This window comes from Centrocercus urophasianus, unplaced genomic scaffold (assembly GCF_019232065.1).
Source record: "Centrocercus urophasianus isolate 14NV4802_14NV808 unplaced genomic scaffold, USGS_Curo_1.0 seq_12, whole genome shotgun sequence".
NCBI classification, from domain to species: Eukaryota; Metazoa; Chordata; class Aves; order Galliformes; family Phasianidae; genus Centrocercus; species Centrocercus urophasianus.
This window is the reverse complement of record NW_024884364.1, coordinates 56,727,971-56,743,882: the sequence shown is the minus strand read 5'-3', so window position 1 is coordinate 56,743,882 and position 15,912 is coordinate 56,727,971.

The window sequence follows — 15,912 nt, the reverse complement described above, 5'->3', positions numbered from 1 at the left end:
AGCGTCCTGGAGCAGCCAGGTCTCCCAAGTGCACCTCTATGCCTCTGTCCTCATCACAGGCTGCTTTCATCTGCCAGCATCCCTTTGCCTTTCATTAGCTTTTCAGCCTAGCTCTTCACTGTGAAGCCTGCCGAGATTTGTATTTATGATTAAAATTACACATTGAGAAATGTGTGGGGGTAAAGGGATTAGGGAAACAGTTGCAGCAAGAAAAAAAAAAAAATACCAAAAGACAATGCATGAGGAAGGAACTTCCACACCTGTTTCACATTTCCACACCATTGCTCTGGTTTGTATGCTCTTGCTTGGATGCTTTTGGAACCTATGAGATTTTCCTGCTGGTGTCTCAACTGTGTGCATGCACTTGTTATTCTCTGGGGTAATTGGGACAGGCTCCTAGGCTGTCCTGTCAAGTGCTACGTGTCTGCATGGCAAAGATGTAGCAAAACTGATATTTCCTTGATTTGTGTCAGAATTGCTTCCAGAAGTAAGAAAAGGTGGAAAAGCTTGGGGTAGGAGCTTTCCACCTCTTCATTTAATTTCAACATGCTGTTTAAAGATACCTCTATGTGGGATTTTTAAGACACAGCAGTAAGGTGCAGTTGGCTGGGTTGTGTTGTTTTTGGGTTGGTTGTTTTTTTAATTGTTTGTTTTTATGTATTTAGGATTGGATGAATAGCTTCTTTGAAATGCTATTCTGATGGAAAACAAGGCAGGTGCCTTATTACTGTCACCAGGTGAGGGCCTGTCGTATGATCGCTTGCCAGACAGAGAAAATCACTTCATTAGATAGTGATTTTTTCTTTAATATAATCCTCTTACTGACGGATTTTGAGCTTAAAATACACCATGGCCAATTTTCTTTGTACTCTCTTCTCCTATACTAGGGCAGTATTTGCAGAGTTTTCATACTTCTGCTATTTTGGACCCTCTTTTCTGAAGCTTCTGGTTGGAAATGCTTCAGATTTAAACATTTTGGAATTTAAGGAAAGTGTGTAACTGGACTATAGATAGGCCAGAAGGACAATGTGAAGACCCAGCGGGCTTTAACGCAGAGCTGTATGCCAGCGGTGTGACATGGCTTTGAGAAAGCGGCCACCTGCCTGCATGCATGCAGCAACCTATTTCCACTAATGACCACTGTATGTGGATGTGGTGAATAACGCTGTGGAGAGACGTTACCTCGATGCCAGTTCTCATTGGTGGTGATAAGGGGGGATCATAGAATCATTAAGGTTGGAAAAGACCTTTCAGGTCATCTAGTCTAATCATCAGCCCACCCACCACGTCCCTCAGTGCCACGTCCACACGGTTCTTGAACACCTCCACGGGTGGTGACTCCACCAGTACCCTGTACAGCGTGTTCCAATGCCTCACCACTCCTTCTGAGAAGAATTTTTTCCTAATATCCAACCCGTGTCTCCCCTGGCACAATTTATGCCATTATCTCTAGCATTCAAGAGGAATGAAGAGGTCTGCCTGCCAGAGAGCAGAGCTCCTGGCTTGTGTAGCTGTCCGAAAGTGTACTGGGCAAATGAAGGGCTGGTGGGAGAAGCTGACACCCAGAGAAGGAGGGGAGCCAAAAGACAACATAGTTGTAGACACCCAGTCTGTATAAGCCAGGAGCCAGCTGGGGCTGGAGGCTGGGAGGACATTTCCACATCACCATGTTGGTATATGGAAGAGAAGGGTCAGCAGAGGTACAAGAAGCTAATCTCATGCATCCAGCCCCATCCTGTATGCTAAGCTATAGAACTTGTTCTCTCCTGCCTTCTTTTGATAATCATACTTGGAAATGTTGGAAGGAACGCAAACTTCTGTAAGGAGGAAAGAGTTTAAACTTTAACTCCCTAACTTTATTTCTGTAGCTCCAATCTTACGGTGCTTCAACCTGTCCATGTTTGAGTTGGACGTGGTGCAAACAGACATGACAAGACAAGAAGGAAGAGTACTGTGGAGTAACTCCTTCATTTTGACAGCAGTAAAGCGCTACCCTTCTCAATACAATGAAATAACCTCACTGTATTTTCTGTGCCCTCCCCAGTCCAGGGGGAAATTGGCAGCACACTAACATATGATTTCTTCTTCTCACCTGGATGCCAGCCCCAGCCCAGCAGGCTGACTTGAGTGCCTGTACAGCACAGGGCACACGGAAACCCCTGAGCAAGGAGACCCTGCGAGGCACCGCCGCTCGGATGGGTATTGCCTCCTGCAAATGAATCATGAAGCTTCGGTTCTCCTCTTCTTCCCTGTCCTAGATGTGCAGAATGATGAGTGCTTTTTCTGCAAAAGGAAGCTGCTGCTGTCAGAAACAGAGGTGGTTGCTGCGGGCATAGTACATCTAATCTATTTTATTGATGGCTGTGCCGGGTGAGCAAAACTTTTCCCTATGAGGCTGTGAGTATTAAAGATATTTATAACATTCTTAGGGAAAGTGTGAAGTTCCTGTAGGAGACAAAGCAGAAATCAAATATTAATGCCTCTATTACCAGCAGATGCTTTTAAAAGACAGTTGTAACCTATGGGTTCAATCATGCAGATTGAATTCAGCATGTAGGCTGCCACCATTTACTGCTAGTGCAGATGATGCTGAATGCTGTTAGGAGCTAATCTGATGCATTATTTTAATTTTTCCCTGACTCAAAAATGATCAGACGTGGATGTGTTTGCTGTCAGTGCCACAGTCTAACACTCCAGGTGATGAGTGATAACTCTCATCAGCCACCTGAAAGTTTCACATGGAGTTGAGAGCTTTTTTCTCAGTGCTCTATTATGAAACATGTGGAGTCTGCTAAGTGTCTAAAAGCACAGAAAGATTTACAGAGTCAAGCAGTCTTTCCACTACTGCCTGCTCTTGTGCTCTTTCAATTCTAGCCCATGGCCTCTATGAATGGAATATGATTTCAATACACAAGAGACTATAATAATTTTCTGTCAGTAAGACACATGCTACATTCCCAGTGGTTCTTGGTGTCTGTGGAGTTGCTTTTGGGTTTTGCTTTGTTTAAGGCATGTGGGATTGGTGGTGAGTTCTGCAGTGTGACTGGATCCTGGAGCACCTTGTCTGCAGCTCTAAGGAGCCTAGGACTGCCTCATGGCATTTGGCTGAAGCAGCCTCCTTTACAGAATGGATTGATTAAAGTTCCAGCCATAATAAGGCTTTCTAAACACGTTAGCCTTAAATCTCTGACTTTTATTACTTCTAATTTAGCCAGTCTTATCAGGCTGAAATCTCCTGCAGTTGGTGTACCTCAATACTGACTTGCTAAAAGCTAAAATTCTTGTGCCATTTCTGGGAACACTGTTTGGGACAGCTGCTTAGGTCGTGTTGAAAATTTTACTGTGCTGTACTGTCGGTATTTAGTTAGTTAGTTAGTTTCGCAATTGATGAAGGACTTAAAATTCAATGAGAAAGTAAGGTTTGAAATGTGTCTTTTGATGTTTGTGTGATTAAAACCACTTGAGAAACTACAAGTCTTTGAAGAATTCAGGCCACACAAACTTGGAAAAGCCCTAGAGCTTGATGTCTAAACTCATCACAGAGGGTATGACTTGTCCTGGTCTGCAAATGGTGAAGAAAGCTCTACTATCAATCGCTGTTCCCCATTGCAGTAAACTGCTGCAGACCAGCTGCAAGGTGTAAGTGGTGACTGCCCTCTCCCCCTCTTTCCCTCACACCTTTGCATGGGAGTTGTTCTTACTTCAATGTCACATGCTATTGTTTTTACAGAATCCATATCTCATTCATTGTCCTGGAGAGATGGGTGTCCCTATCTGGAAAAAAAAAGTAAGATGCCTGTGGTTCTTGAAGGAGCTAGGAGGTAGATATTGAGAGAAGGGAGAGAACTGCCCAAAGGAAAAAAATTATTAAGCAATCACATGGGACAGTTTGAGTGGGAAGGGACCTCAAAGCCCACATAGTCCCAACCCCCTGCCATGCACAGAACTGTCCAGAGCCCCATCCAACCTGACCTTGAGAGCTTCCAGGAATGGGGCACCACAGATTCTCTGGGCAGCTGTGCCAGCGTTTCACCGCCCTATGAGTGAAGAATTTCATCCTGATATCTAATCTAAATCTTCCCTCTTTTGGTTTAAACCATTCCTCCTTGCTCAGTCACTATTAGATCATGTAAAAATTTGCTCTCCCTCCTGTTTATAAGCTCTCTTCAGGTACTGGAAGGCTGCAGTGAGGTCTCTTCTCCAGGCTGAACAAGCCCAGCTCCCTCAGCCTCTCTTCATAGGAGAGGTGCTCCAGCCCTCTCATCATTCTTACATTCCACCTCTGGTCCCACTGCAATAGCTCCATGCCGTTCTTGTGCTGGAGGTCCCAGACCTAGAAGCAGTTCTCCAGCTGGGGCCTCACAAGGGCAGAGCAGAGGGGGACGATCCCCTCTCTCTCCCTGCTGGCCAGAGATGTTGATGCAGCCCAGGATACAGTTGGCCTCCTGGGCTGCAGGCACACTGCTGGCTCATGTCCAGCTTTTCATCCATCAGAACCCCCAAGTCCTTTCTCCACAGGACTGCTCTCAATGGGTTTTTCTTGCAGTCTGTACTCACATCTGAGATTGCCCCACCCCATGTGCAACGCTTTGCACTTGGCCTTGTTGAACTTCACTAGGTTCACATGAACCCACTTCTCAAACTTGTCCAGGTCTCTGTGGGTGGCATCCCTTCCCTCTGTTGTGTCAATTACACCACCTCGCTTAGTGTCTTCTGCCAGCTTGCTGAGAGTGCACTCAATCCCACTATCCCACAATCAATTCAGTAGTTTTTACAAAACTTTGAGTGATGCTAATTAAGACATATAACTGTCTTCACAAATGGCCACTAATAATGAGTTCCTCATTCACTGACCGCAAACTTTGCAACGTAACTTGCAGAAGTACTTCTTGTTTACAGCTGCAACCGAAGACAGTTGATGCCATAGGCTGAATATAAAATTAAATCCAATTTTAGGTGCCACAGATGAGGCTTGAAAACAGGAGGATATTTTTTCCTTAGATTTCTTTTTGTCAGATCTCCACCTTTAAGTCTGTGTTAGTATGTGTTTAGGGATAATAATTGCTGGCAGCAAAACTCTATAGCAATAGAGGATTTTCCCAGTCATGCTCTAAGCAGTGTCATATAAACACCTGATTTGACCACTCTAACATTAGCATTACTTACCTTTTGACCTTGACTACACAGCTCCAACACTGGAGGAGTTTGGGGGAGAATGGTGTTGGTGTGAGCAGCTATGTGCCATGACAGAGTGCGTTTCTTGAGGGACAGTGACATTAGTTCACTCTAGTGGTGAAAATGTGAAGAGCACATGTCAAAAGAAAGCCAAAATATACACTTACCCTCACTTCAATCTTTATTCCAGAAAAAAGGGTTTATCTGTGTAATTCTTCTCCGTTATGGGATGTGCATTAATGCACTGTGGAATTTGTGATACACTGCATGTATTTCACTTGCAAATGCATGGGGCTGGATGAGGTTCAACTAGAGGGTGATGTGAGTGCAAGGATGCTGCTGACCATCTACACAAAATCCTGGAGACATCCCAGCTGATGAGAAGAGTTAATGCTAAAGGATGATGATCTATGGAGCTGGATGGTAACCAGCTTCCCTTCTGGCATCAAGGACTGCCAAGCACAAGCCCTGAGAATTCATTTTCAGGCTCATGAAGCTACCAGGTGGCAGACAGGGTCGGGCTGGGTTCTGCCTTCTGTGCTGGGATGGCTGGCTTTGGAGACATGGGGACAGTCATGGGTATGTCTCCAAAGTGTCTTTTGACATGGCCTCCCACAGAACTCTCATCTGAGAGCTGAGAAACACGGACTGGATGAAGGGCCTGGCAGGCAGATTGGAGGCTCTCTGACCTTCTGAACTCAAAAGCAAGTAAGCAATGGCTTGACACCAAGTGGCACAGTGTGATACAAGGGGTCAGTATTATTCAATATCCCTGATGTTGGGTGTTGAGCCAGGGTGCACCTTCAACTGTTGTGTGGGAGGCATTAAACTGTGCATTGGGCAAGGAAAGACTTGCTGTGCTGGGTGACAGAACAGCACTGTAAAACCTAGGATCTGGGACAGTGAAAACCTTGTAAAGTTCAGCAAGAAGTGCAAAGTCTGCATCTGGAGCAGAACAATCCTGGGCATCAGTGCTAGGGACCTACTAGCTGGCAAGTATGTGTCATACAAACTTACCATCTCCTACTCCATTTAAGTACTGTATGAACTCCAGAGATCCTTCCCAACCTTAGCTGCTATGCAGTTATGGTTTGGGGAGGCAGCGAGCATAGTTCTCCTCTCCTTACTTCTTGCCTTTGCTTTATCTTTGCTTCCTTTTTCTCTTGAAAACAGAAATCATACAGAGTAGGAGGAACCCACGGAATGTGCCTGTCACAATTCCGTGAAAGAGCCCATGCAGGAGGTGAAATGCTGGCTAATTCCATCCACTGCAGATGTGTTAGGGAGATTTCCCTGGCCGTGTCTACTGCTAGCCTTTTCTCTCCAGACAAGGAGCAATGGTCTAAAACTTGAATGTAGGAAATTCCATGCAAACATGCAGAAGAACTTTACGGTAAGGGTGACAGAGCCTGGAACGGGTTGCCCAGAGAGGTAATAGCATCTCCTTCTATGGAGATATTCAATACCTGTCTGAATGCCTACCTGTGCAGCCTGCTGTAGGGAACCTGCTTTAGCAGGGGGGTCAGACTCCATGATCTCTTGAGGTCCCTTCCATCCCTGCAATTCCATGATTCAGTTATTCTCTCTCTCCAGCCCACTTGGCAAATAGGGCTTATTGTAGGATCCCTTGGATCACAAACAAAGCAAGTTTGCTTAGCTGTTCTCCTGACCTCCTTACCTTGTTTTCCGTGAGCACCTCCTTACCCCTGCAATGTGATCTCCTGCTCACACGCTGTTTTCACAGTAACATGTACTGGGTGTGACGTGCTGAGCAACATGCAAACAGCAATTTCACTTCTCAGGGAGTTGCTCTGGCTTGACAGCTCATGCTGTTGTCTCATGACAGATCTTTAACCTGGAGAACCACTGCTCTAGACCCAGTTTTTTCTGGAGGACAGGACTGTGCTGTGCACCTGAGCTGCACTATGCGTGTGCTGAGTGTTTCAGAAGTATGCAGCGAGTGTTGGATAGCTGCTAAGTGTTGTATTGATTCACACCCACATGGCAACTGAGTTGTGCATCTTATGGTAGGAACACTAAGCCCCCCAGTTGTTCAAAATACATTCATAGCTGAAGAAGCCATAATGTATTTGTATGAAGGCAATGAAAGATGCATGGAAAAAATTCTTGTAAAATTGGTAATGGCCAGCTTTCACCTTTATTGCTTACTTAGCCTACTGGGTAGGTCTTTTGGTTTCTTTTATGGGTGGGGAGGGGGTCCAGGATCAGATTCTGGAAACAAAGAGAGTATTTTTATTAATTAAGAAAAATGATGTTTGAGTTCTAAATTAAGTCAGAATACCCTTAAGCTGTCCTGCTGTGATTGCTTTTACGCAGAACTTCTGGCAGAGAGTCAAGTGTTGTCACCATTCCTGTGCCCAATGTTTGCTATTTAGGCATGTATTCAGGGATTTCTGGTGAAGACAGGGCAATATTAATGGCTCTGTGCAAGCCCAAGTAAAACTTCACCCAAACATGGGCATACAAATCCAAGACAGTTTGTGTCCAACCAGCATGAATGCACATGGGCTAGAAAATGTTGTGCTAGGATCTGCGTCCTCATCTGGTTTGTGTGTATTTCACTGGTTTGCTATAAACAGATTCTGTACTCATCTGTTCTGACTTTCTGCACCGTAAAGTCTTTAAACAATATTCCTGAACTTATTCTGTGTTGGCTGAAGGTGCACATTTAGGAAAGAGAAGGAGGAAGGAAACTGACCTGAATTTACACAAGTCCATTAATGGAGAATTCATTGCAGCCCTTAGTAAAATATCTCAACGTTAATTACCTTCACAGTTAATTACCTTCAATTATCATCACAGTTACGTATTTAATATTTATTTCTCATCTAAGCTTTCTTCAGCCTTCATGTACTAAAGCTTATGATGTCTCACTTTACTGCAGCCAGGAGATTAAATGTGACATCAGTTCTGACGCAGATGCTGGACCTCACCATAACAATCATCAGCACTGCGAAGAACTGGGACTGACATGTCCTACTGGGGTTTCTGCATTCCCTGATTTTTTTTTTTTCCAGACACATCACAGCTTGTGCAACCTTCCATGGAGTAAGGCTCTGTTCTTGGCATGGACTGGAGAAGCACTGTCAGATTTTCAGCTTCTTTGACCACGTGTCAGCCTCATGACGTGTGGGCTTAAGAGAAATGGAAAGGGATACATGTAAAAAAATATTGCAGAGCTTTGTTTCTCCAGTATTGTTTCCACAGATTTGCTTTAAGAATCAAATTAGGCTTGCAGGAGGAGCTCTTTTATTCCCTTGTGGTATAAATCTAAAATGCTTTCTTGCTATGGAGAAGACATTCAAATTTGCACTGTGTGGTAGCTATCTGTGTCTTTCTGCAAATCATCTGCATTTATTCACCCTTAACATCACTGTCACCTGTTCTCCTTGACCTTACAAAGGAGATGCAAGGATTAGATTGCCAGACGCTGTGAATCCCTTTCTTAGAGACCAGTTTGAATTTCAGTCTGAAGTAAGACATTTTGCTGGGCTCATGTTGGAGCACATTAGTCATGAAAGTGGTTGTAATCCATCAGTGATATTTGTCTGTGTTCCTGTACCTGGTTACCTGATCCAGGTCTATAAATATCTAAGGTGTGGGGGGCAGAATGGCGAGGCCGGACTCTTTTCAGTGGTGAATGGAGACAGGACAAGGGGAAACGGCCAGAAACTGCAGCATAGGAAGTTATGCACAAATGTGTGCAAGAACTTCTTTACAGTGAGGTGACGGAGCACTGGAACAGGCTGCCCAGGGAGGTGGTGGAGTCTCCTTCTCTGGAGATGTTCAAGACCTGCCTGGATGCCTACCTGTGCGACCTGCTGTAGGGAACCTGCTTTGGCAGGGGGGTTGGACTCGATGATCTCTGGAGGTCCCTTCCAACCCCTACAGTTCTGTGATTCCGTGATTCTGTGACACCAGCTCCATGGCACTTGAAATCTGCTGACGTTACTGATAGGTTGGGCTTGCTACCTCACCTAGAAATATAAGGAAGTTGAAAGACACCGTTTAAATAAAGTTTATAAAAGATCTGAGCCAATCGTTATGGGGAGAAGAGACATCTCAAAAGGACGAGAGTTTTGGAGCCTGCTGATTACTCATTTCATAAAACCAGAAAATCAACATGTATATGCGTGATGAAAAAAGGTAGATTATATATCGTGTACAGGTTGCTTGAGAGTAGGTTGGAAAAGGGCTTATTCTCAAAGTAATGTATAAATTAATGATCACAGAATCACAGAATGGCCTGGGTGGAAAAGGACCACAATGATCATCCAGCTTCAACCCCCCTGCTATGTGCAGGGTCACCAACCACCAGACCAGGCTGCCAGAGCCACATCCAGCCTGGCCTTGAATGCCTCCAGGGATGGGGCATCCACAGCCTCCTTGGGCAACCTGTTCCAGTGTGTCACCACCCTCTGTGTGAAAACCTTCCTCTTAATATCTAACCTAAACCTCCCCTGTCTCAGTTTAAAACCATTCCCCCTTGTCCTGTCACTATCTGCCCTTGTAAACATCCGTTCCGCGGATAGCTAACAGACAACTATGAGTATTTTTTATTAGGACATTTAAAATACATGTCCTGGTTGTTGTTAAGAGTAAGCACCATGCACTTCTGGCTGATGAACCTATGAGATTTTACTCACATCATTGCATGAGTAGAAGAATGAGCTTTACGTATGAGCTTCACGCACCTTCGAAAGCCGTACTTGGTTCTACTTAGCCCCATTTGCCGCTCAGAATAAACTCTGCTGGAAATCTTAATGGCTTTAACAGATCTCATTCCAAATATCTCTTTGGAAGAGATTCCTAATGTGTTTTTACTCACTCTAATCTCTGCTGCATTCATTAAAAAACACTTTGAATCAAAATGGCTACAAACTCGCTATTTTTGTACTCTTTCCATTTCTGAAAGGTTTGCAATTCAGGAAGGTTGTATGCTAGATAATTCACTGCAGTTGAAATTAATCATAGAAGTGTTTTTCTCTCCTTGTTTTATTTTATTTATGCATTTTTTCTTTCCAAACCATTACTTTTAATTGAGGAGATGGTGATTATTACACTGGCATTTACTTTTCATATAGCGTGATTCACACAATACTCCTTTGTTTGTGACTGAGTTGAAACCTACATTTTACTTGCACGGTCCTGGTAGACAGAGCTGCTTTCCGTGATTTCATACAAAGGGACTGACCTAACCCTTTGAAGTTTTACTCTTGGCTTCCTTAAAATCTGCATCAATCTTAGACCTGATCAGTTCTTGGCTGGATAACACCCCATTCATCTGGATGAAGATGCTGAGTAAAGCAGCATAAAGGATCGTCTTTCTTGCATCTGAGCCAAGGTGTGCACACGTAACCTTATATTTGGCTGCCAGTTCCCTAACATGATTTTCTTTTGTTTAGTAAGGAATGCATGACTCCACCGGAGGTAGGTTATAAAAAAAAAATCAAACAAAGCAAGCATTTTACCTCTTCCATTCTTTCATCTTCTTGGTTCTGAAGCTGCATTCAGTATTTCTTATTTAAAATCCTCTCTGCTCAGACTCTTGCTAAGCTCTTCAAAACAAATGGACATTCAAGGAGACCTCCCAGCCATTTGGAAGGGTTCGTTGTGGTTCACCCCCCACAGTACTCTTGCCACAGAAGTGTCCAAGTGCTTGTATTCTTCAGCCTCTCCTTTGCCTTCTGCAGCCTTCTTCCTTCTCTTATTCTCATTCATCCCCTTCAGTTTCTAACTAGCCTAAGTGGAAAATCTTGCATCTTACCAACAGACTGGTCACCCCCTCTCTGCAGAGCACTGCCCTTTCTGCCTTCTCCCCATTTGCCTCCAAGCAGCATGTTCAGTGTACTTCCTAGAGCCACTGACTTTTGCTTTCCCCCTGATCTACTGTAGGTCTCTTCCACTCTGTTTTTGTCCACTCCACAATATGTTACATGCTGTTACACCCTATCATCTCTAGAAGGTTTGTTCATCTAGAAGGACTTCTGGTTCCCTTCCTTTCAGGTCTTTGTCCCTTCCATTCTTTTTGCAGAAGGATGCTGTCCCTCAGGGCTTCTCTTGGCTTTCCTATCTTCTGCCCCTCTGGACAATGTCAGCCCCAAACACAGCTTTGACTTTTATCTTATTTCTTCCCACAGCTAAAAGAAAACATGATATGTCCTCCAGACATCCCTTGGTGAATACCTGGTCATGGCCAAAAGGCCGTATCTTTTCACACTTCCTCCCAGCTGTACTTCTTGTTACGCAGACCAGTAATCTTCGTTTCCTATAATTTGGCCCTAATGTCCAGGCTTTGTACAAATTTTTCCATTCCCTCCTGCCCTGTGCTTTTTAGACAAGTTCTCACGTCTGTTCAGTCTCCTGTGCTATTTTCCTAGTTTCAGCCATTCTGTTCACATAGGACTGGCTCTGCTCTCCTTGCACTGTATGTTCATTAAGCACTTGTTCAAGCTGCCTGTCCTGTCAATTATTCTGTAATGCCTCCTTCAGGTCCTTCTACTCTCTTCTCTGCAAACAGAAACCTCCCTTGATCTCCTCCATCACTTCAATCAACTCTACTCAGGCTTTTTGGTTTCTGAGATGCTGAGCTTTCTCTAGCTGAAGCCAGAGCAGGCAGGCCATTTCCCTGATGGAGGAACCCCTAACCACATAAGCTTGCTCTTCATCTCAGCACTTTCTTCTGGAAAAATTCAGCACATTGGTTTTCATCTCTGGGCAGCAAGTACACCTCAGCTGAGGCCTTTGGAGCCAGGTCCCTGTTCCAGTTCCCCAGCGACCATACTGTAATCTGTCTTGAACATGCATTTCCACAGCATGGCCTGCTGAGTGGAAAAACAGAAGGCTCTGACTCAGAAATGCCCTGATTTGGAAAGGTTGATGGCCGCACCCCATGGAACAGAATGGCTGACCTTTGCTGGAGCAGCTGCTCTGCTACAGTGACCCAAAAGCGATATTTAGTCAAAATATGAAAAGCCACTATGGTCTCCTTCCAATGTTGCCTCGGCCAAAGAAGAAGAAAAACAAAAAAAAAGTACAAACACTCATTGTTCAGGAGGTGGAAACTTGCCTTGCCCCGTCCGCTCTTAACTGGCAAAGAATAACAGACATTATTTCACTATGTTCTCTCCAGTTTGTATCTCTCAACCTGCTGCGTGTTTTGTAGCCCACAAAACTTTGATGACCAGGTATGACATTTGGAGCTCTCTAATGTTTGAGCTGATCGTAGCGCTGAAGATCGAGTTGACCGGTGCTCATCCTGAATGGCCTATAAGGAATCACAGAATTGTAGCATAGACTCCGCTGTTCCTGGAGTAGAGACGTGAAGAAGGAGATCAGAAGTTTCCAAGGGGGAAGAAGACCTTGTGCTCCTCTCCAATTGCAGGAATGCAATTGGTTTTCTGCCTCAGCACCACCAGATCTTCATAATGGTTTTTCCATCTGACCCACATTTATTTTTGTAAGCACGGTGTCTGGGTGTTTCGGGAAAATGTGTCATATGCTGACTCACAGTAAAGAAGTGATCAAAAAAGGACAAGAAATTTTCTGTTAGGCAAAGCAGTGGTGTCCCAAGCATGTACCTAACTGATGTTATCCACCTTCCTCATGCTGGATTGCAAACAACCAAAAGCTGGGGAAAGAAATTCATGTTTGAGATCGACTGTGCCTGGGGACCTCACATGGAAGCCACTGTACTGCTAATTAATGAGGATAGATCCTGGGTCTCAGAATACGAACTGCAGGAAACCATGGCCATGGGATGTTTGAGCATAGCACCATGGCATCTTTCTCCAGACTCCTAGAAAATTTGTGCCAAATGGTCTCAAAGAAGGCTTTCTGGTGTGCATCATCACAACAACACTGTCAAACAACAGGGGAATTCTTTCTGAAATGGGGGCAAAATGTTATGTTTCAAGGGTACTTTTTCTGCTAATGTCCTCCAGGAATCAAGATGTCTCTCAGCGAAAAAATACCAGGTGAAAAGAGGGAGGTGAAAATATTCACATTCGAAAGTTGTGTGAGATCATCTGAGAAGAGAATTACGGAAAAATCAGGAGGGGGAGTAATATGCTGATCCTGTCTGTGGTTCCGGGGCAGCTCTGCTGCCTGAGAGCTGTTTGTACAGCAGGGATGGGAGAAATCCCAGAAGGCATCAGATGTCCCCTGTGTGCATGGGGAGCCACACTGTGACATCTTCTGGGAACACTCATGTAAGAACACCCACGCTGAGATCTTGGCACACAAAGGGACTCGAGGTGGCACCGAATGTGATGTGCTAGCCTGCTTTTTCAAACAAGTTGGATGCTGGGTGCCAAAAGGGTCCCTTGCCATGGTGCGCTATCTCACTTTGCTTCAGGGTGTGTTGGTGTGCTGCAAGACTGGTGGCAGCACTTTCCACCCCAATGGTGTGGGCCATTAGCTTCCAGCAGGATCCAGGTGCTGCTGCCTTAAAGCATGTGTAGCAGACCGTAGCAGTGAGTGTTGGGCTGCGTGAAGCCCTGTTTCAACAGGGGCTGTAACACAGATGTAAACATTTTTGCCTCAAGTTTTCTTGCAGGACCCCCTCAAGTTCAGTGAGGAAATGAGTCCCATTTATCCAATGGTGGAGATTGCAACCACAGGACTGTAGACTGCACTGCCACTGGCATCATCCTTCACCACCCATTAGAAAGTGGGCACTGATTGAAGAGCCCTCACACCCTTTAAGAGTTGCTTGCTCTGCTCAGGAGCAACGTGAAGGGAATCCAGTAGTATACTTCAACTAATTGACTCCTTCTGCATCATCGGATGTGCTAACGATTTGTTGGACAGTTATCAAGCTGTTTAATCTTCAGCCCATGCAGGATGTAGTTAGGAGTAATATATTTTGTACACGATCCATGTGTGTCACACTGCAAGGACAGGATCCATCTCCCCACTGGCACGTTGCAAGGAAGGAGGAAAACCTCCAAAAACAGTCTTAGCTCCTATGACTCACAGCGTCTGGGTTAAAGGTGTTAAACTTCTGCTGGGGGCAAGGGTAAAATCTTAATTATGTTAATATTAATAGATTTTAGCTAGCACCTTTTTCATGACTGCACTACCCTATACTTTTGCTACAAGAATGAGGCTTCTGCAAAAAAGGCTTTCTTTTTAGAAAGTAAAACAGTACTATTTCTATCTCATCTAGGGTAAATTCACTAAACCAACAAAGAATCTGGTAATAATAATCATCATACGGTGACCTTTTCTTTTGAAAGCTGGAAAGTTTTTGATAAATGAGGCAGTGATTAGGGAAAGAAAAGCAGTGCAGCACTGGCTAGAAGAATTGGGTTCTGCACTCTGCTGTGGGTTTTATGTGTGCCAAAGTATAAGTCATTTAAAGCATGCCTTGGGAGAAGAATTGCTAATTGTACGGCTCTTATTCAGAGTGCTCATGCTAAGGCCTAAACTCTAAACTCCTGGTGTTTGCATTCAATCGCAGCTCAAGCAAAGCTGTGCTTCTGTCAGTCTGTGTATCTGACAAATGATATTTGGAAATCTCAAGCACTGAGTACACAGGATCGAGTGCCCTGAGTTAGTGCCTGCTCTGAACTTGGTACCTCACCTTTCCATATTACAGGGGGCAGTATGAATCCCTTATGACTCCTGTGACTGAAAATGTAGATGTGAGAGTACCTGTGAAGTACTCCAACATAGTAGCCCTAAATTTTATAGTAAAGCACATAGGAAAATGTGTTACTGCAGCACAGTATGACTATTACAAATCAATAGGTGTGAGGGACTGCATGGTGACCACTGGGACCTCACTGGGAAGCCTATCAATGGAGCATCTTCTTCCCCGTGTCTCACAGAGAAAATAGTAGGGGATAAATTAAAAAAAATGTAACGTAAAGGTAAAGGAGGTAAAAGGTAAGGTAAAGGAGATGTAAAAGTGACAAATTAAATAAGCAAACATAGCCTTAATTACGCTGTATGCTAATTTTAGTATGTTTGACTTTACAACTTCAGTAACATTTTAGCACGGTGGCAATATCTGTGCACTGATTATATCCTCACACGCCTTTCTAATTAAGCTATTCCAAAACAGTTACAGACAGATCTCCTCCACAGGAACATCAAAACAAACTGGAGTTTAACACTTCAAACTATCTTGGAATAGAAATATGCTAGAGGAATTGAACATGCCCTCCCGATATGTAAATGCTCTCATTTCCAAGCTGCTTCCTCCCCTCCTTTCCCCTTCAAGTATAATTCTACCCTGGAGGGAAATCTTGGGCCTCAGGAAGAAGCTGAGAATTAGGCTGCAAACTTAAAGGAAACCCAATGTCAACCCTGAAGTGTTTATCAGTGACTCAGAGGAGTGAGCACCTGGAATTCTCCCCTGGGAAAACAGATGGACTTCTGTGACTTGATTTAGTGGCATCAGGCTACCCTGGGTGGAAATACACCAATCACGGGAACAATAACGCTGCTGTCCAGGGGCATCTCTAACAAAATGCCACACAGTGTGGAGTGAGGAGCATTTTTTTAAGTTGAGGAAGCTGGGAAAAATTTTGCCCTGAATACAAGTGCAGATTCTTTATCTCCTGCAGGAGGCAACGCTTCTAAGCTACAGCTTTTCTGCTGATGAAAACTGTAAGTTAGTAGTGGTGTTTTGATCAGTTTACAGAGGGTTTGTGAGAAGTCCACTCAGCTCTGTGGCTGTTGCAATCTGTCACTCTCAGCTCATAAACC